Source organism: Capricornis sumatraensis, unplaced genomic scaffold (genome assembly GCF_032405125.1).
Source record: "Capricornis sumatraensis isolate serow.1 unplaced genomic scaffold, serow.2 scaffold1, whole genome shotgun sequence".
Taxonomy (NCBI): Eukaryota; Metazoa; Chordata; class Mammalia; order Artiodactyla; family Bovidae; genus Capricornis; species Capricornis sumatraensis.
This window is the reverse complement of record NW_027184612.1, coordinates 4,535,515-4,557,545: the sequence shown is the minus strand read 5'-3', so window position 1 is coordinate 4,557,545 and position 22,031 is coordinate 4,535,515. Positions and strand designations below refer to the sequence as shown.

Genomic DNA, 22,031 nt, shown 5'->3' with positions numbered 1-22,031 from the left:
TGCCATAAGGGTGGTTTCTTCTGCATATCTGATGATATTGATATTTCTCCCGGCAATCTTGATTCCAGCTTGTGCTTCCTCCAGCCCAGCGTTTCTCATGATGTGCTCTGCATATAAGTTAAATAAGCAGGGTGACAATATACAGCCTTGATGTACTTCTTTTTCCTATTTAGAACCAGTCTGTTGTTCCCTGTCCAGTTCTAACTGTTGCTTCCTGACCTGCACACAGGTTTCTCAAGAGGCAGGTTAGGTGGTCTGGTATGCCCATCTCTTGAAGAATTCTCCACAGTTTATTGTGATCCACACAGTCAAAGGCTTTGGCATAGTCAATAAAGAACAAATAGATGTTTTTCTGGAACTCTCTTGCTTTTTCCATGATCCAGCAGATGTTGGCAATTTGATCTCTGGTTCCTCTGCCTTTTCTAAAACCAGCTTGAACATCTGGAAGTTCATGGTTCACATATTGCTGAAGCAATTACAGGACCGGAAACAAACAAATATGAGAGATAGTTTTTTAAGAAAACAAACCGTTTGATATTTTCATAAGCTCCCTTGCCCCAAATTTTGTCCATAGCCTCCACAAGATTATTCATTAAAGACAAGTAAAATTCTTAATAGTCTTTTCCACAAATATTGGCAAAAGGCTTTAGCCACCTGAGTGGGTAAATTTAACTTGTTCTATCTGCCAAAAATCCCATTTAGGTCTTCGATAAGCTAGAAAGTTTTTGTACTACTGTACTGGATATGTGGCTAAAATTTTTAAATGAAAGCTATGAGATCACAGTTTGCATCAGTCTCTATCTATATATCCATGTATATCTATGTATGTATGTTATGTATGTGTGATATTTTTATTCCTCTGGATAGTATTTGTAAAAACTTGTGAAAGACCTCTATTTAACTGGCTTAAAGACAATACAAGCACTTATTTAAACTAAGACTAGTCAAATAAGTTTATGTTGTCTCTACTTTATGCTTGAAATTATAAAATTATAAATTCTACTCAAGAACTAAATTTACAATAGAAATTATTTCCTTAATGTATGTCAATATGGTAGAGAAAAAAGTCATCTTTAAATTATTAGATTCTTTACTTCTGTAAGTTTTGCTACTTGCCTAGTTTGTCAACAAGAAAAATAACATAAAATGATGGTTAATTTTTAATATCATTAAATTTTCATGGCGACTCAAGCATAATTGTTAAGTACACATGAATTAAATAGATATAAGTGGTAGAAATGTTCGTAAATGAATTTTGCAGGTATCATTAATAAAATGTGTCTGCTTAAAAATAGTTTTCAAAATCTTTTTGTAACATTAACTTTAAATGATATTCATTGATATCTAGTTCATTTCCAAATAAAATAGTGAAATATTAATTGCCAAACACATGTTTAAGTTTATATGCTTTTCACCTCTTATTACAGACAAACTAAAGGTATTTGGGTTTGTTAATAACATGTTGTTTTTACCACTTAAAAAAAATTGTACTATGAAAAGGCATATGTCTTTAAAAATCACGAAGTGATATATTCCTGGAAATTCCCTGGTAGTCCTATGGATAGGACTTGGCGCTTTCACTGTTGTGGTCTGGGTTCAATTCCTGGTTGGAGAACTAAGATCCTGTGGCGTCCACACAGCACAGCCAATAAATAAAGATATAAAAATTTAAAAGAGCAAATAAGATAAAAGATAAGGGTTCTAGTAAACAGGATTTTAATACAGGAGAAAGGAGAAGGGAAATTATTGAGATGAAGGGAACAGTAACCCTAAGGACTCCCTGGGGGAAAGCCAAGTTAAAGAAGTCCTGGAAGGCTTCCCTAGGGGTGCAGGGGATAACAATCCTCCTGCCAACAGCGGGCATGCGGGTTCGATCTCCAACTGGGAAGATTCCACATGCCGGAGCAACTCAGCCCGGGCGCCACTACTCCTGAGCCTGCCAGCGGCAACTACCGAAGCCCAGGTACCTAGAGCCTGTACTCTGCAACAGAAGCCAGCACAGTGAGAAGCCCAGGCACCACAATAAAGAGTAGCTCCCCACCCACTGCAACTAGAGGAAGTCCACGTGCAGCAGCAAAGACCCGGCACAACAAAAAATAAACGTTAGTTGACTAATTTTTAAAAACCCTACTACAAATGTGTGTAATAGACAAGCTTAAAAAAAAAAAATGTCCTGGAATGTTTGAAACTATTGAAAGGAGTTTGACAACTCTGACTGAGATCTAGGGCGATGAATTAATACATGAATAAGTAAATGGAAGACTATGCAAACAAAAAGTAAGGCAATTGTCAATTCCAAGAAAACTAAAACACAAGAAAAGAAGATATACAACCAAATTATACGATCATAGTATACTCATCTGTGAGAGTTTGTACATGCTTGTAAAGGGGAACAAGACATGGGGAGTCCAGAGAGCTAAATCTTCATCTTCCTTGGCGGAAATCAGTAGAAAATACCCATGACTGAAAATAAAAAATGAATAGAATAATCATACTCTTGACATATATGGCCATAATAATAAAATAGAACTAAAGAAGCTAAAAATACCTAAGAAGTTGAAAGACATTGCCTCTAGTGTTGGGAATTGGATAAGAAAGTTTAGGGCTATCTTTCAGCATTTAACTTATAACACCTCATTTGACTTTAAAAAATGTGCGTATGTATTTTATGATTAAAAAAACTTTAAAACGTCTTATGTAAGAAAAAGGACTAAAAGATACACACCAGAATGTTTATACTGACACTCTTCAGAATTTTATTCAACTTGTATATTTTGGCATTTTCCAAGTTTTGTTCTTTCAGCATATATTACTTTTATAATTAGCAAAATAATAAATAATTACACATACAGAGAGGAGTGTGCAGAATCACTAAAAAAAGAATAATTTTTTTGAAGTCCTCAACATTCCTCTGTGTATATGAACTCACCCATATTGGTAGAAATAGTCTGCCAATTAACTTTAAATTTATCCTTCTTTCATGCAGCTCATCTGTACCCAGATCAGTGGTCTCTTAAGCTTCAATAGAAAGGAGTTAAATATTAATTTTCAATGAACTTCATGAGATGCATTAAAATGGCATATAAGCTATAGAAAAAGAAACATGAGAGAATATGTCAGAACAATCCTGTTTTGTTTAGGATCATTTTTATTGTATCATTAACTTTCTTAAAAGACTGAAAAATACTCTTATAAGAATAGAATTTATATTTCTTGGAATAGGAGATAAGTTGCCAAGCTCCTGGAACACTGTCCCATCCAGGCCTTCATTTGGGAGATTATATTATTGAAGGAGGATAAAGCAGGAAGAAACATTTCCTGAGGCCTGGGTACTTGAGGAGGCAAATTTGGCCAGATCTGAGATGATAGTGGTAACAGGCTTGAGAAGTGGCAGGGCCCTGCATCCCACTCCGTGGGGGTCCCAGAGCAGTGGTAAGAGGTCTCTTGGATGGCATGCAGCTGCTGGGAAAGTGAACATGAATTGCTCTCCCTTGGGAATCAATAAAGCTTTTTAAAAAAAATATTTATTTATTTGGTTGTGCTGGGTCTCAGCTGCAGCAATGTGAACTCTTAGTTGCAGCATGTAGGATCTAGTTCATTGACCAGGGATTGAACCCAGGCCCCCTGCATTGGGAGCACAGAGTCTTAGCCACTGGACCACCAGACAAGTCCCTCAACGAAGCTTCGAGAAAGAGCTTCTGCCTTCGAGTGAACCATGTCAGCCTGGGTAATTACCATCATATGAACATCTCAGTGATGGACTGAAACTCTAAGGTCTTCCTCAGGTTTTCTGGGCTTTGTCCTTTCTTGAGATGCTTGTAAGCTCCTGGGCAGGGGATAAGCTAAAGAAGTTTTACAACACCATCTTTTGGGGAAATGGGGCTTAGAGACAAATTTTGTTAGATTTAGAAAAATAAAGCAAAGTGATGGTTCTTGCACCCATTTATAGTATAGCAAATTTAGACCCTCTGCACTATTTGACCTAGACTTACCTTCTCTGAATGTGACTGCAGAGTGGGAAGTGAGATGGTTCTTGAGAGCCCTAGAGATGAAACTACTTTCCTGAAAATGGCTCTTCGATTTAATGATTTTGGTCACCACTGACCCTGGAGGTAAGCCACGGTGTTTTTAATTTTCAGTGACTCAGACCTCTCTGTCTTGATAATCTTGTTTCACTATAATCTATCCCATCACTTTTTTGCTGTTGTTGTTCCTGCAATCTGGTTTTTATTTTCTTGTCATTCAGTCACTCAGTTGTGTCTGACTCTTTGCAACCCCATGGACTGCAGCATGCCAGGCTTCCCTGTCCTTCATTATCTCCTGGAGCTTGCTCAAACTCATGTCCATTGAGTTCATGATGCCATTCAACCATCTCATCCTCTATTGGCCCCTTCTCCTCCTACCCTCAATCTTTCCCAGCATCAGGGTCTTTTTCAATGAATCAGCTTTTCGCATCAGGTGGCCAAAGTATTGGAGCGTCAGCTTCAGCATCAGTCCTTCCAATGAATATTCAGCACTGATTTCCTTGAGGACTGACTGGTTTGATCTCCTCGCAGTCCAAGGGACTCTCAAGAGTCTTCTTCAATACCACTATTCGAAAGCATCAGTTCTTAGGCACTCAGCTTTCTTTATGGTCCAGCTCTCACATCCATACATAACTACTGGAAAAACCACAGCTTTGACTAGATAAAACTTTGTTGGCAAAATGATGTCTCTCCCTTTTCTAAATTAAAATCTATTTGTGTCAATATATGAAGGACATGAAAAACTATATGAAAATAGCATAACATCAGGAAGTATTAATAACTGACACTGGTAAAAAAAAAAAAAAAAAGACCATATTAATGAAAAGAGGCATTGGAATGAGTTTTGTCAAAGATTGTAAATAGTCACTTGCTATGAAGCAGTGCCATTCCGTGGTCAGGGCAGCTCCTCTCATTAGCCAGCTGACACTGTCCTTGTGTAGTTTGGCTCAGGGGTGCAGAGGACCTAGTCTCATCTCTGCTGTGGCAGCATGGCTGCTAGGAGAATTTGGAAGAGGCAGGGGAGATGGGAGGGCTGGCATGTGGGGTAAGGGACACAGCTGGACTCTCCCAGGGAGCCCAGATGCTGAAAGCTGAAGATGGAGTAATTTCTAATGGAGCTGTGTAATAGCCCTGTGAAACAGGACCAGCATCCAGCTGCTCCCAGCAAGTCCAGCATCCTAGCCACAGGTCAGAGTGGCTCTCTGTGGGGACATTCCCTGACTCAGGGCAGTGCTTCACCCTAATCCAAAGCTGGCATTTTGTTGGCCAGGTTCTTGGGTCATTGAAAAATGGTAAATGATTTGGGTTTGCCTAATCCAAACCAGTGTGTCTTTTTCGAGGATTAGTGATCACTTTCTGTTCTTTTAGCTCTCAATGTCTCTGTAATTTCAGTTCCCGCTCTTTGCAAAATAGATCGAACAAGCAAGATGCTTTCCTGCATCTCATAACACCACCCAAACTCCAGAAATCATCTAACTTTTGTACTTAATTTACTATGTAGTCTTGGTGTTTTTGTGTTTTGAGTCAGATACTCAGTTCATGGGCTTTCCAGGTGGCTCAGAGATAAAGAATCTGCCTGCCAAGCAGGAGACGTGAGTTTGATCCCTGGGTCAGGAAAATCTCCTGGAGAAGGAAATTGCAACCTACTCCAGTATTCTGGCTTGGGAAATCCCATGGACAGAGATGCCTTGCAGGCTACAGTCCTTAGGGTCGCAAAGGAATCAGACACAACATAGCGACTAAAAAACAACAATCTGTTCATACTGAGAAAAAATACTACTACTTAATATACACAAGAGAAATTATTTCTACTGTGGTGTCAATACTGTGCTATAAAAGTTATTGTGGTCTCGCACAGAGCCACAACTTACTGACCCATGAATTGATCTTTAAGCCTAAAACAGTACCAGCCTAGTCATCTGCCAGGTGCTTTACTGCTAATCACAGAGGAGACTCTACCATTCTTCACCCTTGCCATGCATCACTCTTTCATCTTTGTTCCTGCTGTCTCCTCAATGTGCTGTGCGGACAATGGAAGAAATAATAGGTGCTGGTGTCAAAGACAACGCTGGGGGGTGAGCAGAACCAGACCTAAAAGCTTAATCCCCGAAACAGTAAAGTTCAGCAATTAATCCCAAAGACAATGGAAAGTATTCATGAGTATTAAACTGGAAGGTAACTGGATCAAAATCTTAAAACAAAGTAAATTAACACTCTCGATTGCATTCAGGGACTGCTGCTAGAAAACTATACGAGTAATTCAGATGGCAGATGAAGTGGGAAGTGGATAATAGAACTAGGAGAATTCAAGAGATATTTAGGAGGTTTGAATAGTCAAGATTGGAGACTATTTTGAGACACAGGGATAAAAGGAAAGGTATATAATGCTAGCTTTTTTTTTACTCAAATGCTTGCAATGTGTTAGCCACTTAATAAACATTATTTATAATTCTTTCAGGGGTCTTAAAGATAGGTATTATGTCCATTTTACAAATGAAAAACTATGTCTCCCAGAGGAGAAAAGTCCTGCCCCAAGACATACAGATAGTGAGTGGGGGAGCTGGGAGTTAGATTCAGGTCAGGTCCATGGTCTTTTCAGTTTACCTCGTTACCTTGAAGTTCAAGTGAAAGGGAAGAAATTCTCTCACAACACACTATAACTTCTTTGTCTACCTCTTGCTGATTTTAGTTCCCAATATAATTATACAAATCCATTTTATGTGTTTTAAGTGTGATTTTCATCTAAGAGGTTAATCTAACTCCAGGCAATGCTGTTAAACAATCAGAGACTATTTCAAAATCAGTATTCTTTTTTTGTTAAACAGAGATGTTACTTATTTATTTTTGGCTGCATGGGTCTTAATTGCCACAGGTGGGCTTTCTCTAGCTGCGACGAGTGGGGGCTGCTCTCTAGTGCTTGGGCCTCTCATTCCCGTGGCTTCCCTTGTTGCACAGCACTGCTCTAGGCACTCTGGCTCCAACAGCTGCGGCTCCCAGGCTCTAGAACACGATCTCAGCGGTGTGGCACTGGGGTTATCTGCCAGGTGGCACATGGGATCTTCCTGGACCAGGGATCAAACCCATGTGCCCTGCATTGGCAGGTAGATTTTTAACCACTGGACCACCAGAGAAGCCCCTAAAAATCAATTTTCTTAATGTGAGTACAACTGATAATTGTGGAAAGTTTTTTATTTCTTTGTGCATACTTTCTTTGTACTATTTACAAAGTACATTTAAACTTTCAGATTCAATGAAATTATAACTTTAGAGTTCACTTCCCTTTTTCACATTATGAACAGATATTTCCCTTCCCACATGGGTCAGGTTACAAAAATCCTTCCTCAATTTACACAAAAATTGGGCATTCATCATTGAGAAATTGTAATGAAATAAGTAACTGATTTTTCAAACATGTGATAAAACATAATCTTGTTGACAAAGAGATGGGAATGTTCCTATTTTCGTTTGCTCTTTCTAGAAGAGTATTCTGATTTCATTTCTCTGTTCAGTATGACTTTTGAGTTTAAGGTTTGATCTTTTTAGTTGTGCCAAATCAACTGCATATCATTAAAGTTCTTTCACTGAACTAAAACGCAGTGATTTCAATCTGTAAATTAGCTCTGGTAACATTACAAAATGCTGAGAAGAGAAGAAATAGTTGGAAATATGGGAATAAGGTAATGTACCTGGATCGTATTTTTTTTCCCTTTCTTGACAAACAAATATTTTATTTCTCCTCTTAAGAAGCAAATAAGATAATATGCTCAACTTCATATTAACAACAATTTATCTGTACACACTGAATTGAAGATGCTTCTGTTCTCTCTTTGACATCACTCTAAATGAAGATGCAGCCACAAATTATTTCACCCCAACACCTCACCTCAAGTCAATATCATACCTCTGTAAGGTGGCTGGTTGCTGGCATGTGAGTGGTCTATTTCCAACTCTGTTAAATAGGAAGTGAACTCACAAACACAGCATCATTTTTCACACTGTCTCACATGAGCTGAACCAGAGATTATGAGGGCTAGTATCAGTGCTTTATACATTTATTTTGGAAAATAATTTCCTTGACTGCTGATTCAAAAGGATTTTCAATTAAAGAGTCACTTATTAATAGTAAATGAGAAATACTGTAAGAATATGGAATGATAAACTCTGCATACAGAATCTATGTGTTATCTTAGTAATTTTTATGTAAATCTCAAACTATTCTAAAATTAAAAGTTTCAGTTCAGTTCAGTTTAGTTCAGTCGCTCAGTCATGTCCGACTCTTTGCGACCCCATGAATTGCAGCACGCCAGGCCTCCCTGTCCATCACCAACTCCCGGAGTTCACTCAGACTCACATCCATCAAATCGGTGATGCCATCCAGCCATCTCATCCTCTGTCATCCCCTTCTCCTCCTGTCCCCAATCCCTCCCAGCATCAGAGTCTTTTACAATGAGTCAACTCTTCGCATGACGTGGCTAAAGTACTGGCATTTCAGCTTCAGCATCATTCCTTCCAAAGAACACCCAGGACTGATCTCCTTTAGAATGGACTGGTTGGATCTCCTTGCAGTCCAAGGGACTCTCAAGAGTCTTCTCCAACACCACAGTTCAAAAGCATCAATTCTTCGGCGCTCAGCTTTCTTCACAGTCCAACTCTCACATCCATACATGACCACAGGAAAAACCATAGATTTTTTTAAAAAAAAGTATAAGAGAGAACATAGTATGTTCTGGAAATCTCCTTTGAAGTGGGGAGTGGAAGTGAAGAATTTGGCTAGGTAGGCAAAAGACCTTTTATGCTATTCAAAGGAGATTCAATACATAAATTGTATAGGCTGGATGAGGATTCCTAGATCTGTGGATGGGCTTCAGGGGTGTTGCAAAACCTCCTGAGTTGTATAAGATTATATTGTCTGAATGTGTATAGTATGTTTTTCTCTGAAGAAAGTTAAAAACTTTAATTATTATTCAATTATTCTTAAAGGGAAAAGCACATAAAATTGTTAATAATCACTGCTGAAGGTAATGTTGAAATTGAAATATTTCGAGCAAGAGATATGAAACAATTCTATTTTTGTGTGCAAAAAAGATCCCTTCTTGGTAGTCCAGACTATAGTGATAATGTGTATGTATTTGGAGAAGGAAGGCAGGAGTTAAAGCCAAGATGGTGATAAAGACCATGATCTTCAGACTTTTTTGAATTGTGGTCTACTTTGCAGGGGAAAGGAATGACCCCATAAGATACCCTACCCTACTGTTGCCACTTTCCTGAGAAAAAAATTACTCAGTCTTTGGGATGAAATGTCATTTTTGTAAACCAAAGTTTGATGGGATTATATATACATCAACTTTATCATTGTAGATAAATGCACTGTACAAAAAAGGTCTCAATGACCCATATAACCACAATGGTGTGATCACTCACCCAGAGCCAGACATGCTGGAGTGTGAAGTCAAGTGGGTCTTAGGAAGCATTACTACAAATAAAGCTAGTGGCAGTGATGGAATTCCATCTGAGCTATCTAAAGTCCTAAAAGATGATGCTTTAAAGTTCTGCTCTCAATATGGCAGCAAATTTGGAAAACACAGCAGTGGCCACAGGACTGGAAAAGGTCAGTTTTCATCCCAATTTCAAAGAAGGGCAGTGCTAAAGAATGTTCAAACTACAGTACAACTGTACTCATTTCACATGCTGGCAAGGTAATGCTCAAAATCATTTAAGCTAGGCTTCGACAAGATGTGAGTTGAGCGATTTCAGATGTACAAACTAGATGTAGAAAAAGCAGAGGAACCAGAGATCAAGTTGGTAACATCCGTAGGATCATAGAAAAAGCAAGGAAATTCCAGAACATCTACTTCTGCTTCATTGAGCACGCTAAAGCCTTTGATTGTGTGGATCACAACAAACTGTGGAAAATTCTTAAAGAGATGGGTATACTAGACCACCTTACCTATCTCCTGAGAAACCCGTATACAGGCCGAGAAGCAACAGTCAGAACTGGACATGGAACAATGGACTGGTTCAAAAATGGGAAAGGAGTATGTCAAGGCTGTATATTGTCATCCTGCTTATTTAACTTATATGCGGAGTACATCATGTGAAATGCTGGGCTGGATGCAGCTCAAGCTGGAATCAAGATTGCCAGAAGAAATATTAATAACCTCAGATATGCAGATGACACCACCCTAATGCCAGAAAGCAAAGAGGAACTAAAGAGCCTCTTAATGAAGTTGAAAAAGGAGAGAGAAAAAGTTGCTTAAAAGTCAACATTCAAACAACTAAGATCATAGCATCCAGTCCCATCATTTCATGGCAAATAGATGGGGACGGGGGCGGGGGGGGGGGCGGAGCATGGAAACACTGACAGATTTTATTTTCTTGGGCTCCAAAATCACTGCAGATGGTGACTGCAGCCATGAAATTAAAAGATGTTTGTTTCTTGGAAGAAAAGTTATGACAAACCTAGGCAGTGTTTTAAAAAGCAGAGACATCACTTTGCCAACAAAGGTCTGTCTAATCAAAGCTAAGGTTTTTCCAGCAGTCATGTATGGAAGTGAGAGTTGGACCATAAAGAAGGCTGAGCAATGAAGAATTGATGCATTTGAACTGTTATGCTGGAGAAGACTCTTCAGAGTCCTTCGGTCTGCAAGGAGATCAAATCAGTCCATCCTAAAGGAAATCAGTCCTGAATAGTCACTGGAAGGACTGATGCTGAAGCTGACGCTCCAATATTTTGGCCATGTAATGCAAAGAACTGACTTATTGAAAAAGACCCTGATGTTGGAAAACACTGAGGGCAGGCGGAGAAGGGAATGACAGAGGATGAGATGGTTGGATGACATGAGTTTGAACAAACTCCGGGAGATAGTGAAGGACAGAGAAGTCTGGCATGCTGCAGTCCAGGGGGTCACAAAGGGTCAGACATGACTGAGAGTCTGAACAACAACATGGGTCACTATGCACCAGCATCCTGGCAACAGAGAAGAAAAACTCTTCCCCCGGAACAGGGATTCCCACATGCTGCAGCAGCAACTATCTCCAGGCTGGTGAAAGGTAAAGCCCACTAACTTCTTCTGGAGAAGGACTGAGGCTTAGCAATAGTAACAGCAGCTTTACGATCAACAGGTCATTTTCTTGAGCTGTCTGGGATGTCCAGTTTCAGGATGAAGTTAGAGTAACTATAGATACCGTGGACTGAGTAAGTATCCTTGGATTCTTTGAACTTCAAAGGAAGAATTGTTTAATAAAGAAGATAGAACACAATTTCCTGTTAATGTGGCCAAGTGGGATCTTAATTAGGAAAACATCTCAGAATGGTGAAGCCCAACACTAAGGCAGGCCACCTTTCAGGATATAGAAGTAGCTATAATTCTATTGAGTTATCTACCTGTAACTCAGGTACTGGATAAATATCCTTTCTTTTCAACCTCACCTTACCATGAAGAGGTTATCTACGGTTGAATTAGCACTATCAGAGCCCACATTTCCTATAAGTGATATAAACTTGGCTCCAAGTGCTTTATACATATTTGCCCAAGTAACCTATCTTAAAAATAAAAAAAGGAGGAAAGATTACAAAGCTGCACTAATCTCTATGATCCTGCCAAGATCATTCTCATGAAGTTATACTTTATAAAGTATGTGCTTATGCTCATAATTTGTACTCTATGAAGCTCAATCTTTTCTTCTATAAAATGAGAGTACTAATGTTCATCCTGTAGCTTTGTTGAAATCACACCATGAAGATTACAGCAAAATTTAAACAACCAAATGACAGCTCCTTTTCTACCCTCTTAGTTCTTTCTCCTCTCTAAACAAGAAAAACAAATTATTATTTTAATATATCACATGCCATAGCATTTACATAGACCACTCTTGACGATCTCAACAAACCACAAACCCAGAGGTAAGAAGATTTTATCATAGTTGATGAATCTTATACTACAATAAGAGTGAGAGAAAACAGAAAATTTGTTACCTTCGTGGCATCTATTTATTAGTTGATTTTAGAAGTGTTTGAGGAAAAATAAATAATAAGAAATACCACCTGGAAAGACCACTATTAAAAACTTAGCACAGTAATCAAGATAGCATAATACTGAAGGGAAAATAAGACACGTAGGTCAATGGAACAGAATAGAAAGCCCAGAAACAGACTCTTACAAATATGCCCAGTTAATTTTTGACTAAAGAGCAAAAGTGACTAAATGGAGGATGGGCAACCTTTTCAATAAATGGAACTAGAGAAATTGAAATTCATCAGCAAAAAAAAAAAAAAAAAAAAAAACTTGACCTAAAAACTCACACTTTATGCAAAATTGTACTGAAAACAAAATTTTAATTTAAACTATAAAAATTATAGAAAATAACATAGGAGAAAATCTTTCAGACCTAGAATTAGGTAAAGAATTCTTAGGCTTGACACCAAAAGCATAATTCATAAAAGGAAAAAACAGATAAATTGGCCCTCATCAAAATAAACTTTTGCTCTGCAAAAAGACCCTATACAAGGATAAAAAGACAAATTAGAGACCAGGGGAAGATTCTGAAAATCACTTATCAAAATTCTTTTGTCTAAAACACATAAAGATCCTTCAAATCTCAACATTTAAAAAATAATAATCTAATTAGAAAACTGGGCATGGACAAAAATTCACAGACATTCCTCCAAAAAGGACAGGTATACAGCTGGCAAATAAACAACTGAAAAGACTTTAACATTATCATCCATTAGACGGATGCTAATTAAAACTACAGTATCTTGTCAAAATTAACAATGGACTTATTATACAACCTAGCAATCTACTTTTGGGTATTTATCCTAGAGAAATGTCTTCTTTCCACATAAGAACTTGTATATGAATATTCATAGCAACTTTATTCTTAAATAGCCAATAACTGTAAACTATCCAAATTTCCTTGAGGTTCCTTAAGATGTTGTTTGTATCAATAGTTTGCACCTTTTTCTAAATCACTGAGTAGTATTCCATGGTGTGGACACACCAGTTTGTTTAATCATTCACCCACTCAATGAAATCTTACTAGTTTATGGTTTTTGGCTATTAAGAATAAAGTTGCTATGAATATTCATATACTTCTAAATATCACTTGGGTCAAAGAAGAAATCTCAAGAGAAATGAAAGAATTGTTTAAACTAAATGAAAATAAAAATACAGCTTATGAAAATGTATGAAATACACTGAAAATAGTGCTTACAGAGAAATTTACAGCATTAAATACATATATTAGTAGAGAAGAAGACGTAAAATTAAAAAAAGAAAAACACTAAAAAAAAACCCCTAATATTCTACCTTAGGAAACTAGAAAAAGAAGAACAATTCAAGCCAAACCAAATGCACAAGAAAAGAAATAATACAAATTAGAGCAGCAATGAAATTGAAAATAGGAAAACAATAGAGAAAATCAACAAAACCAAAATCTGGCTCTTTGAAAAGATCAATAAAATTGATAAACTTCTAGTAGGCTAAGAGTACAAGAGAAGACACAAATTACTAAATTCTGATACAGGTCCTGATCAGTCCAAGAAGAACTTTGAAAAATTATGCTAAGTGAAAGAAGCCAGTCACCAAGGACTACCTATGATTCCATGCACATAAAATGCTCATCCCAGGGAAGTACACAGAGACAGAAAGCAGATTGGTGACTGCCAAGTGCTGGGGTTAGGGGTCAGTAGGTGATAGCTGAAGGACACTTCCTTTCTTTTTGAGGTGATGAAAATGTTCTGAAATCAACTTTGGTGACAGGTATATGTATCTGTGAATACATTAAAAACCACTAAAGTGTACACTTTAAATGAGTGAATTGATGGTATGTGAACCATCTCAATAAAGGCATCTAAGAGAAACAACAGAGTGCAAAAAATTGTATACAACAGGCTAAATTTTCTAAGAAAAGAATGAGGGGGGGGTGACAAAATGTTTCAGAACAGAAAGCTTATCTATGCATAATATTTCAGGGAGGACCCAGGAAACAGAATACATCTATTGCCTCCAAGGAAGAGAACTGGTGACGGAAGCACATGCTTGGAGGAAACTTTACATTGTATTATCTATTTGCATTTTCATGTGCCATATTATTAGGCAGATTTACCATGAAACTAATGAAGCTTAAACTTTGGGCCCCTCACTTGCACAGGCTCTTCATAAGGCCCCAAGAGGGCCCTAAAACATACTTACCTGTTTGTAAAATTGATGCTCATGTTTGTAAAATTTCCAAAAATGAGATGTGTTAACTTCCAACAACTCACCTTGCTATTTCTTTCCACTCCAAATTCCCCTTCTTTTACTTCTCCTTTTGTGATGTGTGAGGAAAGGAGAAGAAAGAATCTGGCTGCAAACATTTTTGGGAGCCCATGCTCTGCAACAAGAGAAGCCACCTTAGTGAGAAGCCTGAGCTCGGCAACTACGGAGTAGCCGGTGCTCGCTACAACCAGAGACAGCCCAAGCGTAGCAAGACCCGGTTCAGCCAATAAACAAATAAATGAAATTTTTAAAAAAGAAATGTTTGACCAGTTTTATTGAGGTATAAATAACATACAAAAACCGCACTTTAAAGTATACAATTTGATATGTTTTTATATATGCATACACCCATGAGGCCATCACCACAGTCAAAAAAGATCATATTCTTCACCTTCAAAAGATTCCTCTCGTTCCTTCATCAGATATGTGCTTTGCAAAGATTTTATTCCAATATTTTCATTATCTTAGCAGCATCTTTTTAAAAGCAAAAGTTTTATAAATTACACTGAAGTTCAATTTATTTATTTGTCCTTTTCTTGAGTATGCTTTTGCTGTTGTATCTAACAAACAAGTCACAAGATTTTTGCTTATTTTTCTTGGAGGAATTCTATTGTTTTAGGTGTTTCATTTAGGTCTACAATCCATCTTGAGTTATTTTCCGTATGTAGTGTGCAGTGTGGATTCAAGTTCATTTTTTTGCATACCGACATCTAGTTGTCCCAGCACCACTTGTTAAAAGGCCCATCCCTTCTCCACTACATTGCCTTTGTGCCTTTAAAGCATTTTTCTATATTTACAGAAACGTTGCAAAGGTAGTACTGACAATTCTGTCACTGAGTTTTCCCAATGTCAGTGTTCTAGTTTTGGCAAATGTAGTTTTCTCTTAGTTTTGTCTACGTAAGATGTAGACATTAGTAGATTACTATTAACTAAGTTCTAGGCTTTATTTGATCCCACTAGTTTTCCCACTAACGTTCTTTTTCTGTTCCAGGATCCAACAGGGAATACCACATTATATTTGTTTTCATGTCTTCTTAGGTTTTTTGGTTTACACATAAATAAAAATGCGCTTAGACCAAAGTTTTCAACAGGAACAAGAAAGAACATTAAATATTACTCTGAAGTGCTAATCGTTGTGGCTATTAAGATTTTAAAGCAAAAGTGACTTCCCTGGTGGTGCAGTGGTTAAGACTCCATGCTCCAATGCAGGAGGCCCAGGTCTGACCCCTAGTCAAGGAACTAGAGCCTGCATGTTGCAGCTAACAGCATGCGTGCCACAATTAAAGATCCTGGATGCAGCAACTAAGACACATCACAGCCAAATAAATTTTAAAAGGAAGTTCAACTGGATTAAAAAAAACGATTTTAAAGCAAAAGAATTTTCTTTCAGAGTTCATAATGAACAGCAGCATTATTAAATAGCAAATATTTCATAGGAATCATCAAAATAGCTGCTGTTTTCATCCAGGAACATTCGGAAAAATACTAAAATGAGAAAAGCTAATTAATATTTATCCAAAACACTTTATTAAAACTTAAAATGGAAAAATATGTATAAAATTAACTGGTAAAGAAACAAATCAGATAGCAAGTAATAGTCCATTACTGGAGATTTTATTTCAGATATAACAGCCCTGATCAATTGTTGACTGTTGTGTAATATGGTTAATATAGAAAACCTTATGAGTGATTTTTAACTTTCTTATCAACTGAAAACTAGCTATGGCTTTATTCAACAAAGTGGAGCAACTTCTGGATGACTTGAACCTGTTGTTGAATGGTATTTGTAGTCAGCTGTATGATAAGAAAGCTATAATGAAAGATGTGAATAAAGCATTTTTTAAAAACATGAACAAGTACAGAATATGTGCTCTGTCTAGTTTCTTTAAATTCACTGGAGAAAATGTCACATCTTTGATATTAGGATTTGTTGAGTTGGATTCAACATTTTGCAACGATTATTTGTGTTCTTTTCAGGTATAATTCTCCACTTTTACAAAAGAATTCTGTTACTAGAATTGCCTACATGATTTTCCAAAAAGATTCTAATTCCATATGCTAACTCACAAATTATCCTAAATAAATATATAAGGAGTATACATGCACGCATGCTCAGTCCCTCAGTTGTGTCCAACTCTGAGACCCCCTGGACTGTAGCCCACCACACTCCTCTGTCCACGGATTTTTCAGTCAAGAATACTGGAGTAGGTTGCCATTTCCTAGTCCAGGGGATCTTCCCAACCCATGTACCTGGAGGCAAATGAACTTCTCCAGTGTGACGGCAATATGTGAGGCTAGCTAGAGTTATGGTGAGAGTTCGTGTCCTTGCCAAGTGCTTGGATTGTTAGAAACAGAGGCTCTTTTTAAGTAGATATACACCAAATTCTGGTAAAAGTTCATTATGCCCTCCAAGTCCCCTATGAGGACACTGGCTTACTATATGAGAACAAAATGAAGGTCCATCATTAGGACTGTGGACCCTTAATGAGGTCACTATTCCAGAACTTAATAAACACACTCACTACTCTCTGACCAGCTCACTGGGAGGTGGCTATCTTGTAAAAATGTGGGCTCCTTGGGAGCTTCAGCTTTATACAAGGCAACACATGGAAGATGGCCTCTCAAATGTGGCTTGGCCATTCCTGAACACAACATGACACTCAGATTGTGAAAGACCCCAGACATCCACTGATTAACAACATTCCCTTCCAGTTACTTTCCCATACAATGTTTTCTCCCATCATCCCCTCCTGAATTCAGTTCAATCATCCTTTTATCCTTACCACTCCATTAATATCATTCCACTCAAAGTCACCATGAGTTCCAGATGTCACAGCCAAAGGTCAACTCAGTCTTCATTTTATCAAAACCGTCAATAGTATGTGACACACCTCACTCCGTTTTGAGAAACTAGGCTTCCAAGACACCCTCCTTTTCTTTCCCTCTCTCCCTCCTTTCCTCTCCTTTCCTTCCCTCTCTATCCCACACTCCCTCCTTGTCTCCCCACACTTCCATCTCTCTTCTTTCTCTCCTCTATTCCTTTCTTCCTTGGTTCTCTTACCTCACGAGCTGCTGCCTATCTTTTTGGTTGCATCATTCTATCTTCCCTATTTCTAGGTATAAGAGCCCCCTTTTTCAGACTGTTGACCTTTCCTCTTTATCCATCATTGTTCTCCTGGTGATCTCACCTGGTCCCACTGCTTCAAATATTATTAGATACTGATACCTCACACAGTTGTACCTCTAGTCATGAAATTGTCCCAAATTCCAGATATGTACATCCAAATGAGTACCTAGCTCCCCCTTGGTAGCCTAATCGTTGTCTCAAACTCAACATGCCCAATATGAAACTTTTTATTTCTGCTCCCACCAAAAAATTAAAAAAAAAAAAAATCCCACCCAACCCTCCAGTTTTATCTCAGTAGAAAACAATTCTATTTTTTTATTTCTTAGGTCAAAGACTATAGAGATATCCTTGATTTCTTTCTCTCTCATTCAGCTTTTGTCCATCAACAAATGAAGTCAGCTCTACCTTTAAAATATACTGTCTTACTGCTTCTTCACAACTATTGCCTCAATCAAACCACTTCAATTTCTCACCACACTAATGCAAAATTGCCAGTTGGTCTGCCTGCTCCCACAACTGTTCCCTAACCATTTCTTCTCCAGATAGTGACCAGTGATAAAAGGGGGATTGCGACACTCCTCTACTCATACCCTTCCATGCTTCCTGTCACACTGTGAGTAAAAACTAAAATCTTCACCATTCCCTATAAAGCCCTACCCAGCCATGCCCCCAAACATCTTCCTAAATCCATTTCCAACCATTCTCCTCTTCCCTCATTCTCCTAGCCTTTGCTGCTTCACTTATACATAAAGTTCCTGTACACACACAGCTCTGCAGCTGAATTATCTGTTTTAATTCACCTAGTTGTTCCTTTGCTAGTCCATACTCTTGTTATAATATTTTCATCGGATCCCTTAATATCTGGTGTAGTCATCCCCCCTTTAATTTTCTTCATCGACACAGATTTGGCAACTCTGAACTCCATTCTTTTATCTGAATTTTAGAATTTGTTATTTTGGATACCCTAAGTATCTTAACAGTAATTTGATTTGCAAAGCATTGAGTTTGCAATTTGGTTGATCTTTAACTTTGAACGTGAAGTCTTCCCATCTTTAAATATGGTATATTTGCCCAATTATTAAAACCTGTTTTCTCTGCTTTGTTAGAGATTAAAATATTTCCCCATAAAATCTTGAATATTCTTAATTAGTTTGATTCCTTTTCTCTTTTGGCCTCATCCTTCTCCAGCCTTTCCCCACCTTAAGCCCCATACATATATACGTGATTCAACATTACTCTCTCAGTGGCCTCTCATGAGTTTTGCATTAGTTCTTCAGGTCTTCCTAGATTTTCTTTTTTATCCTGCGGCATCTCTGGAGCTAGGACGGCAAAGGCAACACGCAGCCTATGCTGGTTTGCCCCCATGGTCCCACTGATTGTCTATGATGGTTTGAGCTGAATTATTTTACTATTGGCAAGTGAATCTCCTAATTAAAACATGTCAGTAAGTGGCACATATAACAAAATGACAAATAGGGTTGTTTATGGGCATTATAGGAGAAAGCAATGGCACCCCACTCCAGTACTCTTGCCTGGAAAATTCCATGGACAGAGAGGCTTGGTGGGCTGCAGTCCATGGGGTCGCTAAGAGTCGGGCACATGACTGAGCGACTTCATTTTCATTTTTTACTTGCATGCATCGGAGAAGGAAATGGCAACCCACTCAGTGTTCTTGCTTGGAGAATCCCAGGGATGGGGGGAGCCTGGTGGGCTGCCGTCTGTGGGGCTGCACAGAGTCGGACACGACTGAAGTGACTTAGCAGCAGCAGCAGCATGGGCATTATTTTATATTTGTCATATGCTCTCTATCTCACACCATCCAGTCCTTCTTAATCTTCCAGGCTCCCTCTGAGTCCTCCAGCAGCCCAGGTCATCACATGGCTGCTAAGTCCTACTCCTCTTTCTGTTCCTTCCACCTGCTCTGCACAACAAAGCTCTTCAGCATCCAGAAAGGCTGGATCTTCCCTCTACCATCAGATCGGGATTTCTTCTTTTTGAAAAGTGATCTAACTTTAAAATTTAGAAGCGATCATTTGTTTGTACCAAGAGATTTTTCATCCTAACAGAGATAGTTTCAATCCAAATTAATTTATAATTGGTGCAAAATTTCACAGTATAACCAATGAAAGCAATTCAATAAGTATGGTAGAGAATGGTCCTGGGTTGTAGCATTATCAGGTAAGTAAACAAGTTCTAAGAGACTTCCACAGATGGTTTATTCTTTACAGTATTTTCTCCATTTTTATAACTTCTTCCTTTGTTTTCACTTTGCTTAGCACCTAGGTTTTATAATGTAAAAGTGAAAGTCACTCAGTTGTGTCCAGTTCTTTGAGACCCCATGAACTATATAGTCCATGAACTTTTCCAGGCCAGAGTACTTGAGTGGGTAGCCATTTCCTTCTCCAGGAGATCTTCCCAACCCAGGTCTCCCACATTGGAGGTGGATTTTTTACCAGCTGAGGTTTTATAAAAATTCTACAGTTTTTTCTTTCTTTTTTCCTTATGCAACACTGTGACATTGTAATGTGGGCCTGTAGTTCTCTGACGGAGACAGGGTTTTATTCATCATGCTGTTTAAGTGCAGGTCAGTCTTAAGGCTAAGACACACGATATGAAAAAATTATGAGATCTGAGTCTCTTAAGCCTAGACATTAACCCAGCAAACCTCTAAATTCTGATTAGCTTTCTCTTTACCCTCATTTTACTTTCTCTTCCCATCTTCACTGTGTGAAATTTTAAGTTCGTAATAGGGTAAAATTGCTTCTACCTTTGTTTGTAAGATATGTCATTTCAAAATTTAATATCTGAAAAATATCCAGAGGGGAATTTCATCAGATACACTCCACTCATTAGTACAAAGGCTACTGAGGTTCTCTATAGAGTCTATGTAGAATATGAGGATCACTCTTTTGTGTGTCTTGCTTGTTTTATTTTTTCTTATTCTTGTCTCCTAAACTATCTGTAGTTACAAATATCTAAACAGGTATATTTGGTACATGCAGAAGTCTGTCAGCATAATAAGCAAATGTTTTAAGTTAAAGTCTCTGGTAAATTACACTTGTGTTCTTGTACTGTTTCGTATGATTTTAGTAAATCATAAGAAAATTGATGGCTGCACTAATTAACTTTTTTCAGTAATTTTTAAACTTTCAGATTTATAAAATGTAATCATTGTTGCAATTCTTAGTGTTTTATATTTCTAAAATATGGTTGTTTCATGATAATCAAATATAAGTTATATTGGAAATATACTCGTTAAAAAATACTCCATATTTTTTATATTTTCACTAGCTATACCTAGACAACATAAAGGCAGCTATTATTTTTTAATCAACAGTGGTTGTAAATATTCTATTTTACTTTCTTAGTACTAGACTATAGCACCAAGTGATACACTTACTGTTCTATTTCTGATATTACGATTTCAAGGCAGTTGTAGAAAATGCTTTAGTAGATGTAATAGTCAAAGAAGAGTCGCTAGAATTGGGAAAGTCATTTTGTAGTTTAAGGGGAAAATTAATTTTGTTTTGTTGTTTTAACTTTTGTTTGCTTTTCTCAAAAGTCCCTTCTTAACTAGTGAGCCCAAAATGTCAGGCCTGTAATCCCAGCTAGAGCTTTACCAGGTGTGTGTACTTCCCGGATCACACAGTTCAATGAGCTGTATTATCTGTCTCTGCACAATCTCTTCTGAAGTCAGTTGCTGATGCTGTAATCATAACCCTTGAAATGTATGGGTAAATAAAAGCTCCTTTATCAGAAATGTATGACTACTCACTTTCTCAAGAGACTCTTAATGGCAAAATTGTGGCAAAATGAGAAATGTCTTCCCTCCTATTTATTTGAAAACAACAAATTATAGTCATGATTTCAAGATTTCCTTCCAGGGCCTCATTAAATTGCCTCCCATGTCATAAAAAACCTCTTGTGAAAGATGCTTCCGGAGGAAACTTGTCACATTAAACTGTCAGTCAAGTCCTCTTCTCAAGTTTTGCTACTGTCTTTTGATCCAAGAGGAGCCACGGAGATGAACCATCTCTTCCTTAAGATTATTTAATAAATAATTTTCCATCCATTACTCTTATGCATAATAATCAGCAGCACTCTACACTATACAGTCTTGTATGTAGAGCCTACTTTAGATTGGGATGTGGAATAGACATTTTAGAATACTAAAATCATTTCCATACAAAAAGCCAAATTATTAACCTAGCAGGAGATTTTGTTGTGTTTGGTTTGTTTTCTAAAGACGGAGACACACTAGATAAAGCGTTGTTCATCTCTTCCATGAACCATAAAATTAAAGGAGATAACTGGGTTTTCCACACTTGATTCTTTGTCTCTGCAATAGAATAGGTTTTTAGCATTTGAGCAGCTTAAAGCCATTTGGTTAGTTTTTCCATATACTTTCTTTAAAAATCACTCTTCAAAAGTGCCAAGTTCCTGATTTTAAAACTCTAATCATTTGGTTTTGACCAATTGTGTGGGAAGAAATATAAAATAGTTTTTCTTCTGTTCAGCCATATTTTCTTTGGTCAATGCCATTTCTGTTTTCTTGGTTTATTCTTTCTGGATTTTTCTAAATCATTACCCTTCATACTGAATATTATGGGGGAAATATGA

The 22,031-nt window shown here is 37.6% G+C and overlaps 1 protein-coding gene across 3 annotated transcripts in view; it reads right to left on the bottom strand.

Moving 5' to 3' along the window:
- LOC138072307 (lysozyme C, kidney isozyme) overlaps positions 1 to 22,031 on the bottom strand; it is a 55,345-nt gene that overhangs the window by 10,674 nt on the left and 22,640 nt on the right. The window contains exon 2 of one of the 3 annotated variants that reach the window (XM_068963420.1): positions 14,290 to 14,399. The exons of 1 other annotated variant lie outside the window; for it this stretch is intronic. The gene's annotated coding sequence lies outside the window, so the exon portion shown is untranslated. Of the gene's footprint in view, positions 1 to 2,929; positions 3,061 to 14,289; positions 14,400 to 22,031 lie in introns of those variants that run through there. One more of the 3 variants, XM_068963422.1, reaches the window with a different exon arrangement.